Source organism: Doryrhamphus excisus, chromosome 3 (assembly GCF_030265055.1).
Source record: "Doryrhamphus excisus isolate RoL2022-K1 chromosome 3, RoL_Dexc_1.0, whole genome shotgun sequence".
Classification (NCBI taxonomy): domain Eukaryota; kingdom Metazoa; phylum Chordata; class Actinopteri; order Syngnathiformes; family Syngnathidae; genus Doryrhamphus; species Doryrhamphus excisus.
Window position 1 is genome coordinate 4,657,589 of NC_080468.1, and position 17,721 is coordinate 4,675,309.

A 17,721-nucleotide genomic window follows, 5' to 3' on the forward strand; every position below is an offset into this window, starting at 1 on the left:
TCTCTGTTAAAAAATGCGCTCCACAAAACGGCCCGCGGGCCACACTTCGGACATCCATGGTTTACATATTTCACAGAAAGGGTTTAAACGGGTTGGCGGGGCCAGTATACAAGTCACGGGATTACGCTGTATAGTACGGGATGGGTGGAAGTTGGGGGGAAGATGTTCACAGGTGGCGTTGAGAACATAAACAAAGGCAAAGGGGAGGCGGAGGAATACAAGCTAAGTTCAAGCGGACAACGCAGAATCTCCTTACCTAGCATTTTCCTGGCTAATGTGCGGCCTTTAGTGTTAAGACTCTATATCACCCACAGTAAGAGACTTTTGGACTGCAACTTCATGACTAAACGGGACAATGAGGGACAATGCTATTGGAAAAACTAACCGACCGCCACACACTATGAAGCAACAGTATATAAACTGCTGTCTGCTTTGTATCACTAAAGAAATAAAGTTACTGTTGTTCTATACCTACCATGCTTATTTGTTCATCTGAGTTTTTTTTAACACTTTCTTTAAGGAAGAAAATGCATGATAATGAATGATAATACAGCAATGGAAGTGGCAGTGTGCAAGGCATTATTGGAATTGTCACATTGCGTGCACCTTGCAATGCAACCTACCTTGGTGCTCACAGCGCCAGAGTCAGTGAGTGATATGGCTGTTATTTTCATCAGAGTTGAACAGCTGCTTGCTACTTATATACATACAGTTAAAAAAAAGATGCAAGTGGTGGAACTTTTTCCTGGAATAATTTGAGTACTTTGATGACAAAAAAATTATAGAGATTTTTTTCTGCCTCGTGAGTGGCTTATACTACCAGAAGATGAAGAAGGAAGCGGAGGGCATGGGAAGATGGAAGAAGCAAGAGATGCGACAAGCCAACGAAAATGAAGGAAACCAAAATGTAAAAAAACAGATAGAAAATGTGATTTTCTGATTACTTGATTAATGGAAACCATTTTCAGTAAAATACTTGAATATTTAATAGTTGCTGCCCTAAAATATGAATTTTCTTCACGATTAATTGGCCTTATTCAACTGTAAAATGGTGTGTATACTGAGTGACGCTGCAGGCAAACTGGATTGGATTTATATAACGCACATCCAAAGCCATTCTTTTGTTATTGTACTATGTTGTATTTAATTTATTTCTACAGAAGAATATTTATTTATTTTTATTATCAGTATTTTATATATTAAAATTTATATATATATATATATTTTTTATAATAAAATATTTTATTTTCAAAACCAAATTTTTTTTCTGGGGTCCTCTTTGGTGTAATGGAGAAGCCCTAGGTTGTGGGCCTCGTCACACCCCACTGTTGGCTTTGTAAGGTTGTGTTAAACGGAACAAAGTTGATGCTGTTTCTTATGAGATCAACACATTCATTGGGGTGCTGCAATGATGTCAGCCTCCTTCTGGGCTCCTCTGGTGAACAGAGTATTAAACTACACCAACATATGCAATTGTTTACAGAGGCATTGTCAATGTCCTTGCTCAGATTTGCAATTTTGTTTGCATCATGTAAGCTTCTGGCAGCATGTATAAAGCAAACACTTATGGGATGTATTGGGATGTGCTGACAAAAATCACTTCATCTTTGTAATTGCTGCTGCTTCTGTGATCATTCATATGCATTCATATGCATTATTCCGATCCTCCCTGAATCGTTCATGTTTTTAACTTCCTGTGCCTACGTTCGGTGATTGGACAAAAATGGAGGCATTAACACCAACCAAGAAGAAGCGGCAGGATGCGTTTGTGTTTATCCATTTCAACTTGTCCTGCCCTGCCTTGCCCTCGACCATGGACAGTGTGCGATAGCGCTCGCTACTTTAGATGAAAGTGTAAGAAAAAAAAAGAAAAAATACCTCCAGATTCACGGTGTACAGAGTGTCCCGTGTTTGACGTGCTACGCCAGACTCGGTAACACGGTTAAGTTACACTTGGTGTGTTCTGCATAATAAGTCTAAGTCGTAATCTCCAGCACGTAAACAATAGGATGTCATTGTTTTTTCATCAGCTTTTCAATGATAAACATTATTTGTGAAGGTGTACTCCTATATATAGAGACTTCTAAATACTGTATTCATCTTTGTGTTCAATGGTATGATACTATATACTGGTTATTAATATCCTTGTGAGAAATCCATGGTAATTAATAAGTAATCATACTGCGTCATTAAAATCATTTTATCCAAGAGCTTTAGTTAGCACCCTCATTTAACCATGCAAACATTTTAGGCCCCTACCTCTTAGAAGAATCAGAATTGAGAATCATTAGGAATCAAAATGATGAATTGAAATCAGAACCAGCACCCCTCATTCACGTGATTATCCATAATTTAGAGTGTAACTTTAGTGGTAATGTTCACTTGCTGAAAGTACAACTCCCTAGACTTGTGGCTGCATTGGGTTCATTTTTATGCTTGAAGCAACTTTTGCATACAAATCAAAATCTTAAGCACTGCATGCTACGTCTGTTGCCTATTGTTGCAATATGAGGGTGGAGATGTTGCAAAAGGACCTCATAAATGGTTGTTGCATTATGTAAAGACCAACAGGTAATGAATGAATTTACCTCTTAAACAGTAAAAGACTGTTTTAGTGAATTTACTACTTATTTCCTCACCTCTGCTGCCTCTCCGCAGGAAAATACTTAATTGATATTCCGCACCATGCATGTAGGCATACACCACATGACAAAAGGATTAACAGGTAGTTTTGTGCATCCTGCATTAGTGTGGCATTAGCTTTTGGTTGCCTTAATGACCTCGAGAGCTTTTGAACAGACATTGTTGTCTGACTTGCCTTCACCTCACATAAGAACTGCGGATCTTTTTCCCTCTTCAATCTCACATCATTTCAGTCTGTTGCTAAGAAACCAACCAGTGGCTCACGTATTTAGTTGAAAAATGCTGAAGAAAGAATGAATAGAAATTGCAGCCTTCACAAAATGAATTCCCGCCGTTATGAAGGTGTCCCTGCGGTTTTGTTTATCAATAAGACCTTCATTTGATGATGCATTTTTCCCCTTCGCGGCGATTATTAGTATTCAAAATGCATTTTCTAAATACTAAAGACATGTTGGCCTCACCGTCTCTCTCTCTCTTTTTCCTTGTATGAACATAAAACTGTTGCAAATGAAGCAAGCTTGTATAATAATTCACCATAATATGCAAGAATGACCTGGTCAGGAAGTGAGCAAAATGGCAGTGCAGAAATATTGTGTGGGAGTACCAAGTGGTCCAAGATGATTCAGCGTGAAAGTCTTGAGTTTTCACAACTAATCAAAGTTGCTGGATAAGTGGATGAAAATGCAATCTGCGGCACTGAGAGCACGGATCCTAAAACATCTTTGTCATGATTACATGGCACTTGGCAAATTAAACCTAACTGAAAGGTACCATTTATTTTGCGGACAATGATTTGCCTGAACTGTTTTTGAGTGTTGATTAGACTTGTTCCCTGGCCCAAGAGGATTTTTATTCAACGAAAAATACAACTATATGTTACCAGTAGTGGTTAAAGGAACAGATTGAACAAAGTGTATATGGGGTAAAAAAGTTTGAGAGACCCACAGTTTGTTAAAGGGGACCTGTTATGCTTTTTCCACTTTTCTGACCGATAAATATAGTCAAAATGTTGTATTCTCGTGTTAAACAATGCCAAAGTTTCACATAATGAGGTTTGCGCATTTGGAAGTGAGCCCTGAAAAAGTTTGAGATGGCTCAAAACGCTCGGTTTTAAAAGGCGTGGTAAAGCTTTTCCTTTGTGATGTCACATAAGGGCCGACTTCCTTATACGGTTCATAGTTAGGAAGCATTTTGGGTGTGTGACCAATCACAGAGGAGTGGGTGGAATTTATAAAAACAGACCATTTTAGCAGGAAGCACAAATCAAAGGAAATACAGCTGGAATAGGTGCAGATTCTGCAAAATCTAAAAAGTTTTCTGTGCGGGTTATTGTGTGTAGCTGCTCTATAGGAGCCCACGGTTTGATACAAAGTGTCGAAAAATGCATAATAAGTGTCATTTAATACATTTTAAGGAGATCTGTGTGAAAGAACTTAGTAACACTTTCAAATTCAAATGACATTGAAATGACATTGGTGTTGTCCTGTATGGGTTGTGCCCAGATTATTTTGGAAGACACGCTAACAAGTTTCATAATCATTAGACAAATGGTCAATGACTTATGGACAATTATTTGCTGAGCCCCATGCGTACCCTGAGGAAGATGCTTTGCTTGATGGTGGCCATGTTTTCCAACCAGTGTTTGCTAGTCCCCTAAAGGTGCGTACCACATTTTGTGGTGATTTGACTTAAAGGAATTTTGCCCATCATCCACAATCCTAATTTAAACATGAACACACATGTCCTTCCCTTTTCGGTGCATTCTAAAGAACGAAAAACATGAGGCAGCTAACAATATCTGTATGGGGATTCTCCTATTTCGCCTATCAAGCAGTGTAAAAATCCTCCAAAAAACATAACAATGTTCCATTGACATAACATGTCCTGCATATTAAAGAAACTTCAACCTAGCATGTTTTTGGAATGTGGGAGGAAACCGGAGTACCCGGAGAAAACCCATGCATGCACGGGGAGAACATGCAAACTCCACACAGAGATCGCCGAGGGTGGAATCGAACCCTGGTCCTCTTAGCTGTGAGGTCTGCGCGCTTACCACTAGACCTCCATGCCGCCCACTTTGGTGTTTCATTCATTCATTCATTTTCTACCGCTTTTTCCTCACGAGGGTCGCAGGAGTTGCTGGAGCCTATCCCAGCTGTCTTCGGGCGAGAGGCGGGGTACACACTGGACTGGTCGTCAGCCAATCACAGGGCACATATAGACAAACAACCATTCACACTCACATTCATACCTATGGACAATTTGGAGTGGCCAATTAACCTAGCATGTTTTTGGAATGTGGGAGGAAACCGGAGTACCCGGAGAAAACCCACGCATGCACGGGGAGAACATGCAAACTCCACACAGAGATGGCCGAGGGTGGAATCGAACCCTGGTCCTCTTAGCTGTGAGGTCTGCGCGCTTACCACTAGACCTCCATGCCGCCCACTTTGGTGTTTAATGAATTATATTTTTTAATGAATTCATTTTTGCCCCCTGTTTGTGCAGCGGTTCAGATGTAGAAGTCAACATGATTGATCTTGTGTCCAGTGCTATAGAGAGGCTGCAAAGGAGGCAAATCTACATGCTGATGTGCATCTTTGTGATAGACTGGCGTTGATGATGCAGCAGAAACTTGCAGTCTTTTGAAGTGTTTGGCTGCCGGATACGGAGTGATTGCACCTTTGGACGAACGCACACGTTTCTTTCCCCACTTATTTAATGCCTTTCAAACATTTTCTGATGACCTTAGAGCCGAGCTACAAGGGAAACAAAGGTCTTTGTGAACCTCAGTGGTTGGGCTCAGATGGTAAAGCTAATGATTGTGACCAGATATCCATGGCCCCTGCTGCGGAATTACCTATTTAGCATTCTAGGTATTCAGTCAAAGAGGTGGACTGATATATATCATAGTGATGCAAATATTATAGTGCATACTATGACTGGTATAAGAAATGGTTTTGTTCTGCAACTTTCAGGATGCTCAAGGACACCTTACAGATACAGTGATAGGAATAACAGGAAAAGCAATTAAGGCATGAAAATGTGCAAAAGTATGTATAAAATGTCAGCTGTTAGCTGCTGATTTCCGATAATAGGTTTTGTTTTTCAAATGTTCTTTTGTGTTTGGCTCCACTGAATCTTTGATTGTATTCACTGATTGATGTTCTTATCAACTTGAGTTCTGATCCCAATTGGACTATTGCTAAGAGCAAGCACTTTTTAAGAATGTGAACTGTGTGCAAGTTTTACCTCCAAAGTTGTCTTTTGTCTTCCTCAGCAGCAGTTTTTCCAGAACACTAACCCGTGCGTTTTTCAATAGATTTACTCAAAGGTTGTGTATCACGTATTATTGCCGCAGTCCATTCTAACCGCATTTTTTTCCAAAGCTGTGAAATCTCCAGATGGCATTCAGATTGCCGACTGACAGCGCAATGTCGGCACAAGGGCAATCACCTGAACCCACTTCCCGCTCCAGAGTGGCGCTTGGGATTTTTAAGACATGTCTAATAGGCCTTCACACTGGGATATTGTGTGCTCAAATAGCAATAAGGGCGGCAGAGTGAGGCATACCTCAAAGCTCTCTTGCTGGTGTTTTGATGCCTCAGCTTTTCTCTTTAGTCATTTGCCAAAGAGACCACGTGAAGGATGTTTCATCTTTAAGCAGAATTAGGGATGGGTATAAATATAGATAAATCTGCTAATTGATCATCAAGAATGTGGTCGATTGTGTTGAAATGAAGTTCACAGAAACACTTTTTATTCGGTCCCAAATAGTTTACTATCTTATCAGGACCTAAGTGGCATCAATCAGTGGCATTGATGAACCTCAAAAATTATCCAAACATAGTGTCAAACATCATCTTATGCTGCTGCAGTCAATCGTGATCACAAATACAGGGGGTATTTGTTTTTTTCTTCCACTGTGCCTGGTTCAGAGCTTTTTTGGAGCTGATTCTCAGAGCGTTACTTTTCTATTGTCATGGTTCCACTGTAGTTTTGAGCTGTCTTTTTTGGTTCAACTTTGGCTACATAAGCTTGCTGGCATGAGTGGGCGAACCATTTGGGGTTTCCTAAAGAAACACCTGCAAATGACCGTCGTCACTATTACACTGCATTGCAAACTAACAATGGAAAAGGCTCCGAAAACATGGACACCAGAGGAAATTTGCTGTCTCCGAAATCCTAAGAAGTGCGAACAAAATTTGAAATGACAACACAAATCCAGCCAATACTTGGAATGCACCAGAGGCAAGATGACTGCTGTGGGTTTTGTTAGTTTTTTCAACCAAATAAATAACAAACCTAAGAAATTGAAGTACTACAGCAACCAAAAGAAAGACCTGCGTAGGAGTGTCAGTTGTCAGAGGAGAGTAATGCCTTATCTTGAGTTCCTGTACTTTGTATGCTGGAAGTGTGTGTGTATTTCAGAGTTCTAACAATGAATTGGTGATTAATCGATTATATGATTAATCGACAAATATTTTCACGTCATTATATAATAATGCTGCATTACCTTTATTACATAATGTGAAAATTACAATATTGTGACATTACAGTGCATTTTGGTAGTCTACAATTTCATACTATAGTTGACCATCTTAAAATTAAAATATGTGGCTGAATTTGGCTGAGTGAAGCCTGTTTTATGCTTTTTGCACCTTGCGGGAAAATTACGTAATTTTTCGCACCCACGCCCCCTCGAATGCGGAAAATTTCTGCTCCCCACACCTCCACATTTTTCTATCTACGCGGACGGAGACACGCAGAAAAAAATGGCAGACAAGCAGGAGATCCTCCCCGCAGAAGTACAGAAATACCGTCATTTATGAGGCGGTCTTCCTTCTTCTTTCTTTCCTTCTCTTCCGGCTTTTCCCTTCAGGGGTCGCCACAGCAAATCAACCGCCTCCATCCAACCCTGTCTTCTGCATCTGCACAAAACAAACACTTAAACAAGTTGTATTCTAGTTGTTGATTTGGTTGGTGGTTGTTTTTTTATTTTCTTTCAGCATGCCTTTTTTAAGCCAGGGTACGAGTCTCTGCGGGGGAAACTGGGAAGAATGACGAGCTGTGATTGCAGCTCTCCCCCAATTCAGTGGAGCACTTTCTCCTCCTTTTCTGCAGCAGTAAATAACCACAACACAATGCCTCTTATTCTAGAAGTAGATTGGCAAGAGTTGCTATGTTGGAAGTCGAGTAAACAATGGCAAACTTCTTCCACTCTGGTTTAGTACTGTGGTATGTGTTTGTTTTCAATGCAGTGCCCCCTGCAGTTTGGGAGCAGGCAAAGCACCGAATATAAAGTCACACGCAGTCTCTTGAGCGGATGTGTTCCCGATGAATCGTTTCACCGATAAATAGGTCAGGCTCTAGTTCAAATCACAGTCAGCCATTTTGCTTTATGAGTTTGGTAGTGAAATAAAAAATGACTACCATCTGCGGTAGGAAAATGTTGCAGCAAGGAAAGTCTTCAAATGAGCTCATTAGATTTCAAAAACTATCTCTGAATATGGATTGGCAAGCGTTAAAGATTTAGAAAGGTCAGTGGATACCCTGCGGCTATGTCTCTGTCTGTATATGCATTTGTAAAGCGAGATAAAGCAGCTCAGGAAGTGTATATTATACAGCCCAGAAAGGAGACAGAGCATTAAGTTGTTTATTGTTCTGTGTGTATCATATGAACAAATAAGTACGTTTGAATATTATGTGCATTAAGTTTGAGGATTTAATATATGTTGGGGTTACAATCACTACTAGTGAGGATTCCCCTAGAAAATTAGGCTAATCGACTTTGCCCTTGGTATTAAAAGAATATGAAGATGTAAACAATAGCTTTCAGGAGTGGACAAAAGAAGTGAAGCTCAAATTCAACCAATTAAAACTGAAGGATGCCAACATGGAATAACTGGAATAAACGATATGTAGGATGATTAATTATCTATTTATGTGTGTTATTGTTAAACTGAAGGAGTCAGTGTGTCAGTGCATGCGGTGAAAGAACACCATATTTGTAAATTAAACAAGCAGTCCTAGCAAAAGGTAAAAGGTGGGGGTTGGAAGCGAGTCCGGAAGTAATTATTACGCTGTCCAGAGGTGTTTTTACCTCCTTTTTGGTCTCTCCAATTTTACACAACACCCTACTAAACAATGATTTTACAGATTTATTGGTTGTTATCGTTAACATGTTGAAAAATGTACTTCCACAGCGATTTCTACATACACCAGTGGGTCTCAGTTATTTGAAATACTATTGAGAAACAGATAATACCTGTTTATTTATATGTACTGTTCACTGAACTTGAAAAATGTAACAAAACAGAGAGCTGTGAAGCACACAAGCGTATTGAAGAGTCAGATTGCATGTTGAGTACAATAAATGTGTACATGTTGGCAGGTTTGCAGTAACACTGAAAGTAGTCCATGTCTATCCATGCCAGTTGTCAGAGGGGCATGTCTGAAATAAGCAGAAAACTTGACTATTTATGTTACCCTTTTAAAATGCAGCTAAGGCTACGGTACACACAGCTAGTCACAACACTTTGTCTATTGCAGGTTTGCCTCCTTTAGCTTGTTTGGATTTCAAAACACACAACACTCTGGTATAACAGACATTTAGCTGCTCTATGTTTGACAAGACATTGATCCTGCAACTGAAAGCAGGAAGAGCTTTAATTAATGCATGTCATGTGACTCAGAGGTCTGCAGCACCACTGTCACGCTTTCAGTCGGGCTCACTGATGTGAGGAAACACAGATTAATCCGAGGACCTGGAATGCTTATGAATCTCCCGTGTTAGCTTCCCGAATGGGGATTGATGAATTACAATCTTCTTTTTGATTTTCTCATCAAGTGGGACACATTTTCAGATCTGCTACAGCATCTGAAGCCACCTCCTCACTGCAGCCCCTATCAAGTGTTTAATGTTTAATCCTCGAGAGCTCTGCTGGGAAAAAAAACACCTCGAATGGCACGGTTACATCACACATTTATTCTCAGGAGTCAAACAGACACCCCCCCCCCCCCCCCCCCGACAGATGCACACCAGATAGGCAGGGTTTACATATTCCACATTCTCAAAAATAAACAACAGTTCGTTTTGTGATTCGCTTTGACAATTTTTCTCCCGTGGAGCATTCATGATCCCAGTGGTCTGACTCCTGACCACAGGTCAGCAGAGATGAGCTGAAATGGTGAGCTGTAAACACGGCCTTGGACTGTGAGGGCCCTGGAGGTCTGAATGGTGGAGTGCCTTTCTGACATGCTTTCCTCTCCCTGCTGCAGCTTGGGCTCATTGAGTGTGATGCTATCCTCCACGGCAGAATGTCCTCCATTGTGCTGCCGAACAAAGACTCTCTCACTGGCAATGACGGCCAGCTTATATTTTGTTGGGTTTTGAATGTGGAGAGGGCGAATGGAGCAGGTTATAGGTTTTTAAAGGAACATTTTTAAAGGAACATTTAAAGTATATACTTGTAAACTCTTTGGAGCAAAAAGTAGAGTCTTGTTTGTCCCTTCATTATGACTGTATTGAATAGCTCAATTTTAATATTTAATTCAGCTGAGGTATCATATTATACTCAGATGGCTTTCAGTCACTTCCTTATCACTTTCTTGAAAGAAGAATGCAGCAGGGCTTGTTTAGAGACCGGCGTATCAAGTTATGATTGATAAATTCATCCTCTTTGTGCAATGAGCTGCAGCTACATACGTCTGATAGATAGAATATTATTAACAATATTAATATGGACAATAACATCTCAATAAATTAAGTACATTATTCTTTGGAGAGGGGGTCCATATCTTTCACTCAGTGTTAAGAACCACATGTTTATTAATTGTAAAGGCAGCATTTTAACATTCCTGACTACAATACACAAATAAAGAGAAGTTCATCACTGTATTAAAAAAAAAAACATGACTTTTGGAGCAACATTTTTCTCAAACTCCAAATTGTAGGACTTTAATAGCGTTTGATATCACACCTCATAAGTATGTTTCTGTTCTCAATATATTGATTTTCACAAAATACTGTTACAGTAGTTGTCAGTCGGAGTGTCACCATGCACACACAATTCCTACTCCTGGTGACAAAAGAACTACACACACTCAATGCAATAGATGTATAAAAATAGACAATACACTACCAACGTATAATGCAAAATACTTCCAAATTACTATGGGAGTTCTAACCATTTGCTTTCCAGTGTTTTTTTTTAAATAAAAATTACAGCAAAGCACTCTGAGAAACAGGAAGTACTCCCAGCGACGCTACTCGATATAAATCGTCTCTGTTTAGAAAAACAACACCAATAAAGTTATGTATTGTATCGTAACTATCGTAGGGGGTCATATTTGAGCTGTATAAAATAATGTGAGTGAATACAACCCTGTTGTTTATTTACTCCGCCAATCAAAAGCCTCAGTAAGTCTTGACTGTCGGGAAAAAGGCTGCACGGCACATTCACACTGAAACTGTGGCATTCGGCTGACAAACTATCTATCGCCTTTGTGCCTTCATTCATATTCACGTCTGCTTGCTAACTGCTAGCACTGGTGTAGCCCCGCTACTGGCACAAAGAGGCTTAATAGCTGAGAAGATGCTCACTCTCTTCTTTGTTCATTTCATACAGAGCCAATGCACACAGACACATGCAGAGTGAACCCTCTTGTCATCCAGCCGTTGTACCACAGAGAGACCAACAGATGGCACGCATACACTTATGTCAATTTATTGAGGCCGACCTGTTTTTTTTTTTTTAATGTTTTATAAATCAAGATATCCATTATCGTGACAGGCCTATGTAAACTGCACTTTATCTAAGTGTATATTATGCTCTAGTATTTGTAAGTATGTTTAATAATACCTGAGATGCTCAATTACATTTCTCTTTAGAAGTGTGCATCATCCATATTCTATGTTGGAAGTACTCATGTTTCCTGCCAGTGGGATAGGGCTGGAAGCAGATGGCTGGTGACTGAGGAAGGGGTTTGGATAGCAGTGAGTGAGCAACAGATGGAAAGTCGCATATGCCTCCAAGTCCCTTCATCCTGCCAGCAGTCCCGTGACAAGCTGTGGGAAGATTCCGCCCTCATCCAGGTTAGGTAGGACAGGACAAACTATCATGGTAAAGAAAGAAGTTTCCTCAGAATGGATGGGGTTATCAGAGGACAGGTTGTCTTTGAAAATTTGATATGGCGTAGTTCTCATTTTTATATGATTTTTTTTTCTCATGACTTTAAATCATATGGAGCACCCTCTATCGGTTGTGCTTGAAATTCATTGTAAGGTATATACCAAATTTAGTGCTGGTTTGAATGGGTGTTAGGTCGAGCACATCCATCTGTATTAAAAATTTAAGTCAATCCAATGTATTCGTGCAACATTAATAGATAGCACAGATGATACCGACAAATCTTCGCCCTTCTGTGTGCAGTGGTTGAGGAGTACAAGAGTTTACGCAAACAAAAGTCTCCTTTTCACTGCAGGGACTTACCTGGTAGTTTGAAATACCCCACTCAACATGCCCAAAATGCAGCCTTTTGAATGTATTGACAGAAGAATACATTCAGCAGGATTTTGAGATGACGACGCAAGACAACCCAAGTATGTGGAAGAATAGCCGATAAGCTGGTGGATCTAAATGTCGGATACACAGCCAAACAAATTGGTGACAAGCTGAAGAAACTGAAATGCTAATATCAGAAGATAAACAGTCGCAGTGCTGTACTACTGTACCGAAAAGCCATATGACCACCAACACTAACATATTTCGCACCATCAGATTTTAATGAAATTTAATCTGCAGATGGATATCTCTATTATATGGAAATTGGATTCATAAGGACGTCCCCACAGACTCTCAAAATCGAGCATAGACACGGGTATACAGGGATTGTATTTGTAACATCCCTTCTAGGGTTGGGTGATATGTCGACATTATCAAAAATACACAATATCAAAAAGAAGCATATCAATATAGATGCGGAGTAGGGCTGCAACGATTATTCAGATAAATACCTCGATTAAAAAAAAGAGAAGGCTGCAAAGTGGGAGTGAACAGCGAAAAAGACGGTATAAAGGTTGCTATTTTTCTATAAGGTTCTTTACATTTTAATAAAATTTTGCACACTTATTTGGCTTTGACATTTGTCTAAACTGAGAAAAAAATGTATGTAAAGGGATATATATTGTATATTGATATTCAATCTAAATATTTTGGGATGTGAGTTTTGGTCCATATCGCCCATCCCATTTGACCTGGACACACCGTGCTGGATAATGATGTGACTAAGCTTCTACTTTCTAGATACCGCAGAGTCCAGAGTCCTTATTTTGCATATTGGCCCCATGAATGTCACTTATGTTGCTTCAGCCCTTATAGCCGACCGTGCGTAAATCCAATGCTTCTTTTCCCAGTATCGATTCATTGGATTGATTACACTATTACAGTAATTTATGTTAGATCAATAGAGTATATATGTCGTCCTGAATGGAAACTTGAGAATCCAGATTAATGTAGTCGATGCATCGATATAGTGAATGATTTTTAATGAATTGAGTTCGCTGCAAAGAACGTTCTGGATTGGGTTGCCCATTTTCTTTTGACAATGCATGGACTTTTCTTGTCTGAAAAGAAAAATATAGAGAAAGTGTGACCTGTTTATAAGCCAGTTACTGCTAGTCTTGGAGAACTGTGTCACTGAGAGAACACTAGACTATTTAAAGGATGCAGGGCTGTGGAAATTCAATGTAATTCATTTAATAGCCTAGGGACAAGTCACAGATTTATTTCATCATCTCTTCAAGGGCATTCATGAGCTTTTGTTTTGGCTTTAGCTTTGTGTTGTTTTCTGAGGTGAGTCCTTATGTGACTACAGCATGTTTAACATGCGTCTTATCACCCAGGTCCTACATTCCTTTTAGCCATGTCATTGTTTCGATGGTGTCTTGACATGCTTTCTGTTCTTCTGTTTGCTGCCTCTACTAGGGGCTTTCTCAGGCAACATGCACACATTGCTTTATGAGCTTTTTTTCCCATGTCAATAAATTCAAATGGAAGCTCTTCTTATGAGTTGTGCTGCTAAACTTAGAGATATTTTGGTCACATGTGTTTGTTTACTCCAAGGAGGGCTTGATACGAATGTTTTAATTCTCTGGGAAACACTGGAGAGGAAGTGCAACGGGACCCCCTTTGCTGTTTATTCCCCCGTTTCCTGCACTTTCTTAATGGAATAACCTAACCTAAAGTTGTTCCACAGCTGAATCCCACTGGCCGTGACCCAGGATTTGTCATGTGGCGGGGTATGCGAACTGCGTGTTCTACGGCCCCTCAAGGACTGCAGCCGCTCTTCCGTTTGGGTTGGAACTTCTAAAACAGAGCGGCCTTTTAATAGTTTAGAACATCAGCTCTGAAAATGGAGCTTCTCTGGCACACAATGACTGAATGTTTACCCGTATGTGACTTTTCCACCGATACATCACACTTGGGAGATGCTCAGCGGTTGTTTCTAAAACATACAAACATGTTCCCCTCATAATAATAGCTTACGGTGATTAAAAATAGCGTCTGGATTTGTTGATTTTGTTATAGTGGAAATTGTGTTAAAACGTCTGCGATAAAAGATTATGCTTAATGACCAAGCGACCGCAAAGCTGGAATATTTATTGTGAATAAACATTAATCCTAACACTCACGGGGAGTGTTTGGGGGATTTTCCCTGTGCTTATAAACGCAAGCCTCTGGCAGAAAGATCTAAAATGATCAAACTCCAAGACCCTAGTCAACATAATGCATTCATGTGACTGTAAACTATAACAATATTTCTGCAAAGATGGATTTGTTCTTTGGAAAAATAAATACTAGTGTTGCTGTTGTGACACTGTGTTGTGAATGAGGCTGAATGCTTGCTTTGTTAGTTTCACTTCATAAATATATTTTCTATATGATATTTTATTTGTTAAATAGATGTTTAATTATTAAAATTAAGTTAATACATTCATTCATTCAGAGGCGGGGTACACCATGGACTGGTCGCCAGCCAATCACAGGACACATATAGACAAACAACCATTCAAACCATATTCACATATTTATTGATATGCCTCTGCACACATTGAAAAAAATCTTCAACAAACTGTAACGCCTGTGCGTTACAGGAAGATGTAGTCACAGATGCGGTTTCAATTGCATATGTATGATATTTTTTATGACATATTTATTTTGTTTACACAGACATGGGGCAAACGGCACTCTTATTTTCAAGGAAGGTCACAGAAGTGTGTTCTTTTGTTCTGTGTGTGTGGAGAATGTCTGTTTACAGCTAAGACGTTCAAAAAAAAAAAACCTACCTCTCCTATTTTTTTCACTCAGCACTTGCATGGTGCTGCATGGAGTCCCAAACAACCACACGAGCGTGCTAAACTAATCTTACCCCCAGAGATTCTGCTAAAGGTTTGCCGGGGTTTCTAGCCATTTCAACCAATTTTGGGTGGGGTGGTGGCTGTTTAGTGGTTGTATCTGCCACGATTGAGCCACCCGCCAGGGAAATAACGCCCCACGACAACATTCTTTTGCATTATGTCAATTTCTGCGAGATTCCGTGTTGAGTGGTAAATTCAGTTTTCAGCAACCAATTCCGTAATTCCATCCACGATTCCGTGAATGCGGAAATCATAGGGCCCTAGGTGTGTGAACATATGGAAAACCTGCTGCGTTACGAGCTGCAAAGACTCCGAAGCATAGGATTTGCTGAGCAACATTTGTTTGTTTGAAAAAAAAAAAATGCTTGTGTCGATTATGTGATGCTGTGTTGTAAATGAGACTGAATGCTCCTCTGGGTGAACAGACATTGCAAGGACCATTGAGAGGAGTCGCTCAGGGCTGTTCATGCCGTTTCTAATAGCACCGCTTTTGGATGAGCTTCTCCTCGCTGAGGACTCGGGCATGAAAAGGGCTCCCGTTCAGCATTTTGATACTATTCTCAGATGAGGGAGAACTCAAGCAATTACTGCACAGAAACAGTGATGGCACAAACGGCATGACTTGGGTCCTCTGTGTGTAGGGAGTCTCTCTTACTGTAATGTACTGTAATGTGGGCATAATCGTCAATTAATCGTGCCTTGAAGCAGTTGAGGCGAAATGAAGTTCACTACTTACACTGAACTCAACTAGTTTGCCGTCTAAACAAGACAAACTGACTTCAAATAAGGCATGCCTTATATTTGTCTATTTTTCATCGTTTTTTAATGAGTCTCAGAGGTCCCATAATACTGTATTGGAAGTGTGTTGGCCAAACAGTTTAAAAGTGCTTTTAGTAAACCCTACAGAGAACATACCGTTTTGTGTGTCTGTAGCTTTAATGCTAAAGAGTTGTTTGTCATGCCATAGATGCCATATATCACGTGTCTGTGACATTAAGTGGGACAGGCGGACCGGTATAACTAGTGCTACCATCACAACTCACATTTTAACAGCAACATTTTGCCCGGTTAAGCTGTTTACTGGAGAAAAACAAAACGATACAATTTACAGTTTCCAGACCTGGAAATAAGAGTTCAAAAGAATCACAGATTTTCTGTGAAATAAACTTTTTTATCACATACTACAGTATTAATTGTCCCTGTACCCTAGAAACCGCCCATGAATGATACGGGAATAGGCTGAAATGATACTGTGTCAAAGCCCAGGGCAGTGATACTGATAAAATATAGAGTTTAACCATGTCAGTATCAGCCTCCGTAGCTGTCCACTCAGAGCGCGCTGCTCTGGTATCGTGCCCATGAAACAACCTATCAGAGAACAGCGCACGAGTGGTTAGTGCCTAGTGCTTCTCCAGTCACCAAAAAACCCAAACTTGATTAATGGAACTTTAATTGTCAGACATTGATAAGATAAGACTGTTGATAAAATATTATTGTTGAAATATTTTTGCAATTATTGTGATTACACTGTTTAGATATTCATTCATTCATTTTCTACCGCTTTTCCTCACGAGGGTCGCGGGGGGGTGCTGGAGCCTATCCCAGCTGTCTTCGGGCGTAAGGCGGGGTACACCCTAGACTGGTCGCCAGCCAATCACCTGGCACACATAGACAAACAACAATTCACATTCATACCTATGGAGTGGCCAATTAACCTAGCATGTTTTTGGAATGTGGGAGGAAACCGGAGTACCCGGAGAAAACCCACGCATGCACGGGGAGAACATGCAAACTCCACACAGAGATGCCCGAGGGTGGAATTGAACCCTGGTCTCCTAGCTGTGAGGTCTGTGCGCTAACCCCTAGACCACCGTGCCGCCCCTGTTTAGATATAATACATGTAATAAACTGAAAATTTTCTGGAAACAAAATGGTCTTTTGATTCTATAGTACGTGATAATAAGCTCATGATTAAATAGTATGTGATAATAAGATCATCACATGGGTTGTCTGGTATCAGGCCAGGTATCATGCCCCCAAGTGTCAGTATCAGCCCGAGACCGAATGTTGAGGGCTGATACTGGCACGCGAGGGCATAACCTATAACCTATAAGTATGACCTATAAGTATCATTATGTTTTTTGTCAGTAGCTGTATGAAAATACATTGTAATCAGGTGATGGCTCACATTACTAATGTTGACAAAGAGTCTGTGAAAATACTTTACACTACTAAATTGTGGCTTTTCACATATTTGGCTCCAATAGGCTTTCATTCCACAAAAAGTGTCTTTTTGTTGTGTCAGAATCTGGCACCAAGTCTGGCTTTGGCCTAAAACAAATTGGCTGCTAATGTAGGCCCTAGCACATTTAAAGCCGCATTCTGTCTCTTTTTAGATGATAAAACCAACCTTCCTGTGGTCTCTCCTCATGCCAGTGTAGCTTTTAGTAAATAGGACCCTACTTTCAGTGGGTTGGCGAGCGAGCGAGAGTTTGGGCACAACTAGTAGCCCACTTTGAAAAGAAATCCTTTTGGCTTCTACCTCTCACATTCTCACGCTGGGCCTGAAATCTCACTTTTTCCATGTCAGGAGAGACGTGGGTCATTTACTGAAGAAACCCTTGCAGGACCTGTTCTCGTATGTGAAACGAGGATTC

General features: G+C 40.3%; 1 protein-coding gene across 1 annotated transcript in view; it reads left to right on the top strand.

Moving 5' to 3' along the window:
* agap3 (ArfGAP with GTPase domain, ankyrin repeat and PH domain 3) overlaps positions 1–17,721 on the top strand; it is a 133,775-nt gene that overhangs the window by 1,398 nt on the left and 114,656 nt on the right. The gene's annotated exons all lie outside the window — the stretch shown is intronic.